Source organism: Cetorhinus maximus, chromosome 5 (assembly GCF_964194155.1).
Source record: "Cetorhinus maximus chromosome 5, sCetMax3.hap1.1, whole genome shotgun sequence".
Classification (NCBI taxonomy): Eukaryota; Metazoa; Chordata; class Chondrichthyes; order Lamniformes; family Cetorhinidae; genus Cetorhinus; species Cetorhinus maximus.
In genome coordinates this window covers 102,125,151-102,137,756 of record NC_135883.1, presented here as the reverse complement: position 1 = coordinate 102,137,756, position 12,606 = coordinate 102,125,151, and positions in this window count along the sequence as shown.

Sequence of the window (12,606 nt, the reverse complement as noted above, 5' to 3'; positions counted from 1 at the left end):
GGGAGGTGAGTGGAAATCAGGAGGGGAGGGGAATGGTCTTCAAGAGGGGGGTGGACATAGAGACAGAAGTGTATATTGGGGACAGACATGGGGTTAATGTTCTCCAATCACAGGGTAGCTTATAAGCAAGCTTGGGGACTGAGGAAGCTCTTTTGTTCCTCTTGCCTCACTAGCAGCGCTGAAAAGACATTTACCAGTCTCGTCAATTTATTCCTGCATCCTTTCAGCTGTCAGTTTTCCAAAGGCCTGAGAAACCCGGTCAGTCAGCATTAAATTGAAAGGGAGCTAAAGTGTGATGGTAAAACCATCAGAGGCAGGTTGGTGTGGGGTTTCTGATTTTTAAAAAAGCTTTCTCCTCCATCCTGGCTGCCCATTCTTCCATCCTGTCAGAGGTTTTATCTCACGAGGCAGAAAATAAGAGTAGAGGAAAGGTAACAAGATCAGTCTTGCTCCATAAAGTACACATCTAGTCAAGCAGTCAATGGAGTAGCCTTTACTGTACAACAGATAATGAGAGCTCTGTCACAGATTTCTCCAGTTCCAAATCCGGAAAGTAACAGGTAATAGGAAGGAAGCTTAACAGATATAATAATGGGAAAATAAATCACATTTCAAGAATCCTGTGCTCAGGATGCTGAGTAGCAGAGGTCTTTCCAGCTTTGACTTTGAGTATGGTGACAGTCATATCTCTAGAAAGTCAATTCAGGAAAAAGCCACATCAACTGACTGTCTAAATCAGGGAGGGCTGGTGGTAATGTAGGAGACTGACAGGGTTCTTGTGTAAGTGTGGCAGGATATTCCACTGCACAGGCATCTAGTAAGCTGAAAGAGTGTGTTGGGTGCAAGAGCTGAAATGGTTACTAAGAGAGGATGGTGAATGCTAAGTACGAGGTTATTTTTCAGCACCTGAAGAGTATCTGGAGAATTTTCAGAAGGTAACATCAGTTTACCATGGATAGTTCCTATAGAACTTATTTCCGAACTTTATGAATCTTTGCTTCCTTCGCCAGAACAGAAAAAGCCTTTTAAAATGTAATTAGTGTGTTCAATGGTTAATTGCTACAGGCGAAGAGTGGCAGGTAAAAGGGAATCATGCGCTAAAGATCTTTCACAGGTTTTGTATGGATCTCTTGTGAGTGTAAGGTTCAGCACATTGGGGCGGATTCTTTCATTATGATGTATAATGCTTTTTACTATATCTGGCAAGTGTAGGCTAACATTAATTAGCTAATTCAGGTTAGCATTAAATTTCTAATTTAACCTTGATCAAATGCCATTCAGCTCAGTATATTCTTGTGCCTGGCAATAATTCTAAAACTCTTCTACCTCAAAATACAATTTTGGGGGGCTTTTGTTTAAAAAAATACAATTATAGAATATGTCCCCTTATTCATATCTGAATCATATTTAATTAAAATGTTTTTTGATAATGTGCAGCCTAGTCTAGGACAAGCTAGGTGTAGATATTGTATGACGTGTAATGCAGCAGAGTACAATGGATAGTGATCTGCACTAGCATGCTTCAGTGCAAAGAATGGCTCAGTAAGTGTAAGTTTATCATTCCATGTTTGTTCATTAGAGCTGGCCCGAGAGGACATTGACCGTTCCTGCGGCGAGGTCGGCGCCAAGCATCCAAGTGAGGATCACGTACCAGATCATTCCTCTGGCAACTCAACTGTGAGTCCACTGTTCTGTGTTCCGCAGTGGTCACGCATTAATAATCTCCACTTTCTCTCATAGGTGCATCTGCCACATCGCCCTCAGGCAACCTTGGCCCCAACTCCAGTTCTGACAGCACTTCGGATGAGGACCCTGAGGACCGCACCGTCACAGCACTCACCCACACCCTCCACCAATGCAGCGATACACACCTCGGTGGGACCTACATGTACAGCAGGCTCGGTTCACCATCTGGTGAGCACAGCACACAATCTGTTCCATAGGAGGCGGAGGCAAGGACTTCCCAGGTCTCCAACACTGAGAGGACTGCTGGAGGTAAGGGATCTGCTGAGTCTGAGTCAGATGATGAGCCTCTGGACTCAGTCCTCAATCAGTTGTTGGAGCTGCATCGATAATCACGGAAGCAGCAGGAAGGGATGAAAGCTGCACTTTTCAGATTGCAGGGCATGATGGAAGAATATGCTCGCCTTCAGTCTGAGGCGATCGCGTTGTCATGCCAATGCATCAAGGTCAAAATTGGTAGGATGACGGTTGCCATGGAGAACTTGGTCCAGGATATCGGTCCTGCACTGCTGCACAGGCTCAACTCCATCGCTGACACCATAGTTGGTTTTCAACAGTGTTAACACAAGAGGTGTGCGGGGCAGCTCGATCTAACTTCAGCTGCCCCTTCTCCTCAAGGAGTCAGCCAGAGGGCCTTAGGCACCCATAGGGAAGAGGACCAGCAGCTCGACACCCTGGGGTCATCCACCCAAATGACTCCGAGGGTGACGGGCCCGTCCGAATCCCCTCTTCCTGTGACCCCAGCAGCTCCAGTTCCACAGACCAAGGAGGATGCCACTGCCACACAGCAGGACCCCAAAAGCAGGCCGGGGCCCTCCAGGTCTTGGCCCTCCAGAAAACGCTCTCCAAGATCATCACACACAGGGCATAGCAGTCAGAAGGCTGCCTCCAGCTCCGCTGTGGGCATCCGGGGAACACCGAGACGTAGCAACAGGGATAGGAAGGTTTAGAAGATGGAGTTGCACAGCCTGGGCACGGGTGTTAATCACTTGTGCATAATGTTCACTATTGTCAATAAATTCCCAAGAATGACTCCTTGCCTATGGCTCCTTGTTCTGATGAGCAGTGTTCGTGTCACTCAGATGTGAAACCTTGGTTCCTGCACAAGAAAAAGGCAGATGTCTCAGCCCAGGGCCTCTTCCCTTTGCTTTGTGCAAACTTCCCAGCACACTTATGGTGCACCTTCACTGTCACTGGTCACATCAGTCCTGCCTGCACCTTGATGGGGCTTATCATTGCTGCCAGAATGTCCTGGGCCGGTGGCACAGAGTTCTGTCATTCTCTCTGTCTGCTCCGAGCATCTTTGAGGTGCAGCTGGCCCCCATCTCATCAGCATGTGTCCAGTGACAGTGTGGTCCTGAAGGGTTCAGCTCACGAAGGATGCCATAGGATCAGGACAAGTTAAAGTTTCCCCGCTGCCTCCCCATGATATGACCCCGTTCACAGAGCACAAGTGGTCTGCCATCAGCCAGATGGAATCAAACAGTCACATAAGCTATGTGAGGATCTATGGGGTATACCCACCTCATGTCATCATCATCCTTCTGGGATGTAGGGACTACGGGTATCCATTGCATTTCCATGACAGGAGCCTTAGCGCAGGTCGTATGTGCACTACCATCAGCCAGACAGGAGACAAACCTTCAAACATGCAATGTGAGTATCTATAGTGTCTCCTCACTGCATGTCATCATCATCCTCCTCAAATCTAGCGGCTGTGAGGGCTTATCGAATGCACCTGCCTTGTCTGGCCACTGCGAATTCCTCATCGCCATCATCCTTGCCTTCAAGGACCTCCTCACCCTTTTCCTTGTCAATGTCCCCCTCATCAGAAGAGACCTCAAGCTCCTCCATCCCCTCCTCAATCAGCTCCTCTCCCTGTTGCAGCACCAGGTTGTGAAGGGCACAGCAGACGACGACGATGCGTGACACCCTCTGTGGACTGTTTGGAGACTCCACCAGGCTGGCCCAGGCACCGGAATCTCATTTTCAACATTCCAATGGTCTGCTCCACCAAAGTACAAGTTGCAGAATGAACCTCATCTGCCTTCACTCTGCTGCAGTCTGAGGCCGCCACAGGGGTGTCATCAGCCATGTCCTCTGCGGGCAGCCCTTGTCACCGAGGAGCCAACCCTGCAGCCTCTGTTGACCCTGGAAGGCATCAGGGATCTGAGGCCAACTGAGAATGTAGGAGTCATGGACACTCCCTGGGGACCATGCGCACACCTGCAGGATGCGTTTGTGGTTGTCGCACACCAGCTGAACATTCAGTGAGTGGAAACCCTTGCGATTGACATAGTAGACTCCTTGTTGCCACGGAGATCTGAGCACCACCTAAGTGCAATTGATCGCACCCTGCACCTGTGGAAAATCTCAGATTTGTGCAAGCCCAATCACTCTTGCTTCCTGGCTTTCCTGATCCCGGGAGAAATGCACAATGCTGTGTGCCTTTGCGAAGATGGCGTCCATGACCTCATGGATGCATTTGTGGGTGGAGGCTTGCGATCTCCCACAGAGGTCATCTGTGGTGCCCTGAAAGGAGCCATTGGCATAAAAATTGTGCGCCGTGGTCATTTTCACTGTGGATGCTCTCCGTGTTCCCATGGTGCCAAATCCTGCAGTAGCTGGCAGATGTGACCAACCAGTTTCCTAGACATGCGCAGTCTTCGGTGACAGTGGTTCTTGGTCACCTGCATGAGTGACAAACGCCATCTGTAGACCCTGGGTCTAGCTAGGCACCGACCAGCGAAAGCTCGCTGTGGCTCTTCAGCAGTGTGTGCGGGAGCCCCAGCGGCCCCTTCTTCCAGAGGGTGCTGCTCCTCCCTTTGTGCAGCCAAGTGCCTATGTCACTCTCTTCTCCTTCACCTCCACTCTCTGTAAGCCACGGGGCATACAGCTAATTCACCAGGCTCCATGATCCAGATGTACTCCTCCTGCTGGATGAAAGAGAGAGATGCGTGGGTTAGCATGGGTGTACTAAGAACCTCTCTTGGTTAAGTCTGAGGTCCCCTTAACACACCCCAAAGACTGCTGGCCACCACTGGATGGCCAGAATTTAGTGCTCTGCATGGCTGCCCAAATCCTCACCCACCTCCACCCCGCTCCACCTGACCGATTGGCCGCAGCTTTGCCCATTGGACTGCATGCTGTGCTCTCAGTTCAGGTGCAGGCATTTTCCTAACCCGCACTGCAAGGCTGAACTGTTAGTTTGAACCATGGGAGAGACTGGTCCAAACTTTGCAAGGGACTGTGAGCACCTCCATCAGTGACTGCTCCACGGCCAGCCTTACAAGGAGATTGTACAACGTGCCTAGTCGTCCAATTGTTCAGCAGTGCACTAAAATGCTCATTAGTTTGCAGTCTGTGCCCGAGGGGTGAAAAGCTCTGGAGCATTTGGTGACACTTTGATCAAGAAGCCCAAGTCCAAGCATGTCAATGCGGCTGCATCTGAACTGTCTCAGCTGAAGAGGAATGGTCACTTTATACAAGGGTTCCCTAAGGGGTGGCCACTTCACTACCCTCCCCACTGCCCCCAACCCCAAGCATGTGCTTGTACACTACCATCAGACCGGGCTGCCTTGCCACCCCCAACTCACCCCAACCGCAATCCCCAGCCTAACCCTTGCCCCAGCACTGCACTGTCGGGCAGTTGGGAAGGAGTGACTTGCCCATACCTTCGCCTAAATGTGCGGTGCATCAATCTTGAAGTCGAACAGGCAACCCTCGCGAGCACTGCGCAATTTTACTGTGCACTCACCTCCGAGTTGAGCTGGCGAGGTGCACGCTTTATAAATGCTGTTGTGAAACATGTCGGCATGCAATCACACCAACCTGCCTAGATGGTCCACTGTGGAGGCAGGAGGGGGTGCTTCCTGCAAGCAGGGCTTATAATGATAGGCAGATGTATTAAAATTATGTTCCTGACGTCCAGTGGCGGGAAACACATCCCTCCATTGACGGGCAGAGCAGACGATCGCAAACTGGTTTCATGACGACATGAAACAGATTTTTGGCCTTTCCGCCATATTGTTCACTCACACCCGCCATGACGCCCGACACCAACAGGGAAGGAAAATTCCACCCTTTATTTTCAATATGTTATTCAGCTGAATCTTCCTCCGTGCTCGGGAAACCTGACCTGCGTACTTTCACAGCTCGCAAACTGCACACTCGACCCATGTGAGACATCACGTGGCATTTTTGTCTTTTCACACCCAGAGTTGGGTTCTCAGTGCAGGTTGAGAGCCATGTTGGAGTGAGGTTTTTGGACGCAGAGGCTGGCCGGTTAGAAGGCCCACCTCAATTCTCCAACACAGTATCTCAGCTCCCAACAGTGTTTAAAGGCCCCCTAAACCTCACGCCTTACCTCTCACCCCCCATCCCCCACCGACCCCCATGCCAACCAATCGCCCTCAGACTGTTCAAGTCACCTCTTTTCTCCATTAATCCTCCACATATTCTCAGATCGTTCATGCCATCCCGCATTACCTCTATGTCCCATGTATCCTCCATGCCCCCTCAGATAACCCATGCCACCCCATGCCACCTCTATGCCCGCTTATGTCCTCCATAGTTATGCACACAGTATGTACTATGCACAGTCCTCAGATTCCATGTAATATCCATAGAAAATATTTGACATTCCTTTGGGAAAAAATAAACATCTCACCATCTCATAAAAGCCTCCATATTATTGATATGAGAAAAAATGTGTTCTGCCATGTGAAAAAATCTTGTAATATTTGTAATTCTATAAGCGTGTGTCAACAAAGGGACAATCTTTTATTATAGCTTCTTGAAACTGCCATTCATTCTCAAATGAATGGAACACTGACTGTGCTGAAATCCATGAGCACATGAAACTGAGCCAAGCATTGATAATGGTCACAGCTGTCCAAACAATAGGCTGCTCTCTGGGAAAGAAAAAACAGAAGATGCTCATTTCAATTTCAAAGCAGAGTGCTTGTCAATCAATGTAAGGGAGGGCATTGTTAGATTTTCTTAAGTGTAATACCAGGTTGTTTTTAATTAGCCCAGGCCACTCAAATCACAGTAGAAAAGATAACAGCAGAGGCTGACAGGACAATTTTTGACACTTTTCCTTGCATTGTGGTGCTTTCTCCATTGGAAAAACACTGTAATGTATGTGAACAAATACACTAGGCTGGTCAATGTAATGGTCAACTTATCTTTACAAAAAAGATTTGTTGATGAACCACTACATTACAGTACAGCTCCTAATAGTGACATGTGAAGATGTGGAAACGCTTTGCACTTACGTTTCAGAATGTTCCAGACTCAGCAGGTTTTCCATTTTCTTCATAAACTCTCAAACCTGACATGCTTTTAATGAGCTTCCAAACCCGCACACCACCAGAGGAAAATGGTGTGTGGGGTGAAATCCGATTTTTGTCCCCCCATTTCAATTGGGGAACCCAACCTCAGCAGGGCCGGCTGTACATTTTGCACACAAGGCATTCCTGATCTGCAAAGAGGCCAGAGGAAAATGGTGCAGGGTCACAAATGCAGAGGCAAATTGGAGTTTCTCCAAAAAAAATTAAGTGCGACCATTTGCGCACCGAAACGTGCTTCTGCACCCAAATTCAGTCCAAGGTCTCCACTAAAATAGCAGAGAGAAGAACTTATATGAATGAGTTCAGTATTGACATGATGATATTGATAATAATAATATCTGTTATTATGTTCCATGAGGTCAACATCAGTCACTTTGGTCCCTTGACCCCTTTCACTCACTCCTGAAATGTTTCACCCTGTTGTAAATCTGCTTACATCTGCTCTGTACATTGATAACAGTCATGTCATTAAAATACATGTTTTAAAATCATAATGATACAAAAATAGCCTCCTGGGGCTGAATTTCCTCAGCTACTCTCTGCTCATTCACTGTACCTACAGCAGAAGAATCATGAAAGCCCCAGACAAATGGTGTTCTTCCACTGATGTTGTCTACCAATCTACCCAATACCCATGATCCAGTATAGGATGCATCTCAGAACAGATGGAACATGAACATGTGTATATGGACTTTCAAAAGGTGTTTGATAAACTGTCTCATAACAGACTTGTTAGCAAAACTGAAACCTATGGGATTAAGGAGAAAGTGACAGTGTGCATTCAAAATTGGCTAGGATACAGAAAGCAGAGTCATTGTGAACAGTTGTTAATCAGACTGGAGAGAATTATACATTGGTGTATGCCAGGCATCGGTATAAGGACCATTGTTCTTTTTGATATATATTAATGGCTTAGACATGGGGATGGAGGCCATATTTCAAAGATTGCAGATAACACAAAGCTTGTAAAGGCAGTATACAGTGTGGAGGACAGATTTCATTGGAGGGCATAGACAGACCGGTGAAATGGGCAGACAAATGGCAGATGTAATTTAACACAGAGGAGTTTGAAATGATGCATTTTGGAAGGAAAAATGATGTGAGGCAGTATAAAATAAATGGTACAATTTTAACATTGCAGAAAGAGAGCCACCTGGGGGTTCACACATAAATCTTTGAAGGTGGCAGGACAAGTTGATAAAGCTGTTACAATAGCAGACAGGATCCTCATCTTTACAAATAGAGGAATAGTGCAATAGCAAGGAAGTTACGCTGAACCTTTATAAAACACTAGTTAGATATCACAAGAGTATTGCATCCAATTCTGGGCACCACATTTTAGAAAGGCTTTCTAGATGGGACAGAGATTTACTAGGATGGTACCAGGGATGAGGGATTTCAGTTACCCCAAGAGACTAAATAAACTGAGATTATTCTCCTTAGAGCAGTGAAGTTTAAGAAGAGATTTAATAGAGGTTTTCAGGATTATGAGGGGTTCTGATAGAACAAATAGGGAGAAATCGTTTCCACTGACAGGAGTGTAAGTAGCTAAAGGACACAGATTTGAAATAATTGCCAAAAAAGATAGGGTGGAAGATAAGAATTTTTACACTGTGAGTTGCTGTGATCTTGCATTCACTGTTTGAAAGGGTGGTTGAAGCAGCTTCAACAGTAACATTCAAGAGGAAGTTGGTTTTCCACTTACAATTGAAAATTTACAGGGCAATGGGAGAAGAGCAGAGTCATGGAATTGACTGGATAGCTCTTTCAAAGAGTCAGCATGGGCATAATGGACTAAATGGCCTCATTTTGTGCTGAATCATTCTCTGATTCTGTGAAGGATGCTGACAAGACAAAATGGAGCATGAAGAGTACATCTATTTCTAAAATATAAATTATATTAAAAGCCTATGTCGGTGAACTCCTGCTGTATGAACCATGTGACTTTGTTGTCATGCTTTTGTCGCATTGCATAGAAATATTTTGCCATTATAAATTCCTACATTCACATTTATTATAAATTTTCCCACATAAAATTGTCTTCTTTCATAATTACACAACCTAGCAGATGGGGGCGAAATGTCGCCCTGAGTCAATTAATACCCTATCAAGTGTTAAATGACTGAAGGGCAACTGCCAGAGCAGGGGTGGGATCGCCACTGGCTTTTTTCCTGGAGTGGGGTGGGTGAGGGGGGGTTGGGGTTCGGGGCGGGGGGGGGGGGGGGGGGCAGCAGTGGGGAGGGACAGGAATCCCAGCGTAACATAAAATCTTGCCCTATGCTCAATTTTATAAAATTCACTCTTGGTAATTACACTCCAATGGCAATCCCTGGCCCTTGACCGAGTTCCCAATCCTGCCTCATATATACTCTTTCTGCTGACTTTTCAATATATATATGACATCTCAACTCACACCCCACAACCCCCCACCCCCACCACCAACACCCTCTAGCTGTGCAAGTTGATGGCATTGTAAAATTTTCCATGATAAGCAGAATTTTTAGAAAGTATTCCAAAAACTGTAATTTATTGTTCCTCGTAAGTATGTAAGCTGTGTGATCAAAATCACAAAATCAACAACTCTCGTAGGATTCAGTTGCTTAGCCCATTGCTGATGCTGTTGGTGCACATACACATGACATATTTCAAGATTTTAAAGTTTCACCCTCAATCCAGATAACTTACTTTTGCATTATCCCTAAGATCCACCCTTGCTGAACAATTGTTACCATGTGTAGAACAGACCCTTCTGCCATTGAGAGAGGAGGGGAGCAGATTGAGATCAGGACTGGGGAGAGGAAAGGGGGATGGTGGAGAGCAAGGGGAGAATCTGTAAGGGGAGCTGATGGGGAGTGGAAGAGAGAGAAGGAGAGTGGGAAGGAATAAACAGCGGAATGAGGGAGAGGATCAGGGAGGATGTTGGAAAGCAGAGAAAACAGGAAAGGCACAATGGAGGAGGAAGACATAGAGGGAAGGGGAAGTGTGTTGGGGAAAAGAAGGATATTAAAATGGCCCTATCCTCTACTCCTTCTTCTTTGGGTTATCTCACCTTTGCCCCCCTTCTTACTATTTCCACCTTCCCTTCCTCATTTATACTATTCTTTCCAATTTGATACCCTCTTCCTTTTCCCCTCTGTCCCCCTCACCTTTCCACCCTCTCTTTCTCACCTTCTTTCAGCCCTTCCCTCCTTTCTCATCCCTTTTTCTGTTTCTCCTCCATCTTTTTCACTCCATTCTCCTCCACTCTTCTGTTCAGCTCTTTCCAACTTTCCTCTCTTTTCTGCCCTTGTATCCTTTTCTTTCCTCCCCACACTTCCATTTATACCTGTTTTCCCCCTTTCTCCTGTTTCCCTTCTCTTCTCCTCTTCATCTCCACTTCCTCCCTCTGCCCACATGCTTCTTCTCTCTTTTCTTTCCTCTAGAATGGCTCTGGAGTAATAACTATTACATTGTTTTGCTCCTGCCAGACTTCACTGTGTCCCATTCAGTGTCCCCTGTATCCTGGGCTTTAAAAAAAATGAACTAAAATAGCACCTGGTATCAGCAAATTAATGGGTGTGAAAATGCATGCTGCTGCAGCTCTTAAAGGGTTGCAGCAGTTGGAAGAAACATTTCATTTTTCTGAACGCAAGACGAGAAACAAAATCTTGTGGGTTCACCAATATGTCTGTGAACAAAGAAGGAGCAGTTTTTGGATGAAGCAGTAAACATCTTAATGCAATGCCTAGGAATTGAGGACTTCACATTCCCCTCACATAGGCACTACATGTCATGGAAAATTGAAACGGAAGCCTGAACACATTATTGGAGGAAAAGGGCTTAGTATTGGCTGCCAATCCCTTTTCTTTGGCTCTTCTCTTATTTTGATCTCAGCTCAATTCAAGGCCCAAAATAATTCCGCGCTCACATCGTTGGGCATTTCATGCCTCATCAAGAAATTCATTGCCTCTTCTGATGCTATTGGGACATCCACTGCAACTTCTTCCTCAGCAGTGTTGAACTCCTACTTGGTGACAGGGACTCCACTGGAGCCCCAGTGGTATGGGTTTGTTTCCACTGGAGTTTAGAAGAGTGAGGGGTGATTTGATTGAAGTATACAAGGTCCTGAATGACCTTGACAAGGTGGATGTCGAAAGGATGTTTCCTCTTGTGAGTGAGTCCAGAACTAGGGGGCACTGTTTTAAAATTAGGAGCCACCCTTTTAGGACAGAGATGAGGAGAATTTTTTTCTCTCAGAGGGTTGTGTGACTTTGGAACTCTGCCTCAGAAGGTGGTGGAGGCAGGTTCATTGAAAATTTTTAAGGCAGAGGTAGATAGATTCTTTTTAGGCAAGGGAATCAAAAGTTATCGGGTTTAGTTGGGAACGTGGAAAACGAAACACATGAAGATCAGCCATGGTCTTATTGAATGGTGGAGCAGGCTCAAGGGGCTGAATCATTTCCTTCTGTTCCTATTTCTTATGTTCTTATGTAATCCCTCCCAACTCAGTAAAATGGGTCAGCATGACAGCAAGGTTGGGGTGGAAAGCCGGGGATCCAGCCATGACCTATCTGCAGAAACAGGAGTAAAATCCTATTGCCATCAAAGTCAAATTGTTTTGTTTACACCCGCTATCTAAATTCAACTAATGCTTGTGATTTGTGGACGGAGTGCTGAAAGGTGTCATGGGGATGTAACCAATGCAAATTCACGTCAATGTCATAAAGGTGACATTTTCCCCTAAATATATTCATATAGCTGGCTTCTTCCATCGCTCACCTCAAACACAACTAAGAAATTCAACATAGCAAAACCTGGCAGAAAATCAGGCAGAACTGATTTCCACCTTATTTCTCTTACAGCCCCATCAATGGGGCATAATGAACACTAAAATTAGCCCCATTATCTCTGTAATTAATCTGGGCACCAAATATTTTGAAAATGTTTTGTCATATACTGCACATTGTATTCCACACTCAGAAACCTTAAAGCATGTAGCCTTTCACAAACTCAAGTGTGTCAAATTGCTTTAAGTATAGTCACTGTTGTGATATAGGAAATGCAGCAGTCAATTTGCACACACAGTAAAGTGCCATAAACGTCAGTGAAATTAATTATCAAGTTATATATTTAGAAAGTTTCATCAACTTTGTTTCCAATTTCCACCCTTCTCTCATCTTTACATGGTCCATCTCCAACTCTTCCCTTCCCTTCCTCTACTTCTCAGTCTCTACTTCTGGGAACAGGCTACCAAAGAATATTCACTATAAGCCCACTGACTCCCACAGCTATCTCAGCTACACTTCCTCACAACTCAATTCTTGTGAGTACTCCATGACCCGTATCTTCCAGTCACCTGTCATTTTAATTCTCCAACTTGCTCCCATGCTGTCTCATCTGCCGTCAGCCTCCTGCAGTGTTCAAATGAAGCTCCACCCAAGCTCAAGGAACAACAAAGCTCAACTTTTCACTTACCTTCCAGACACAACATTGAGGTCAATAATTTCAGAATGTAACCTCTGTACTCACC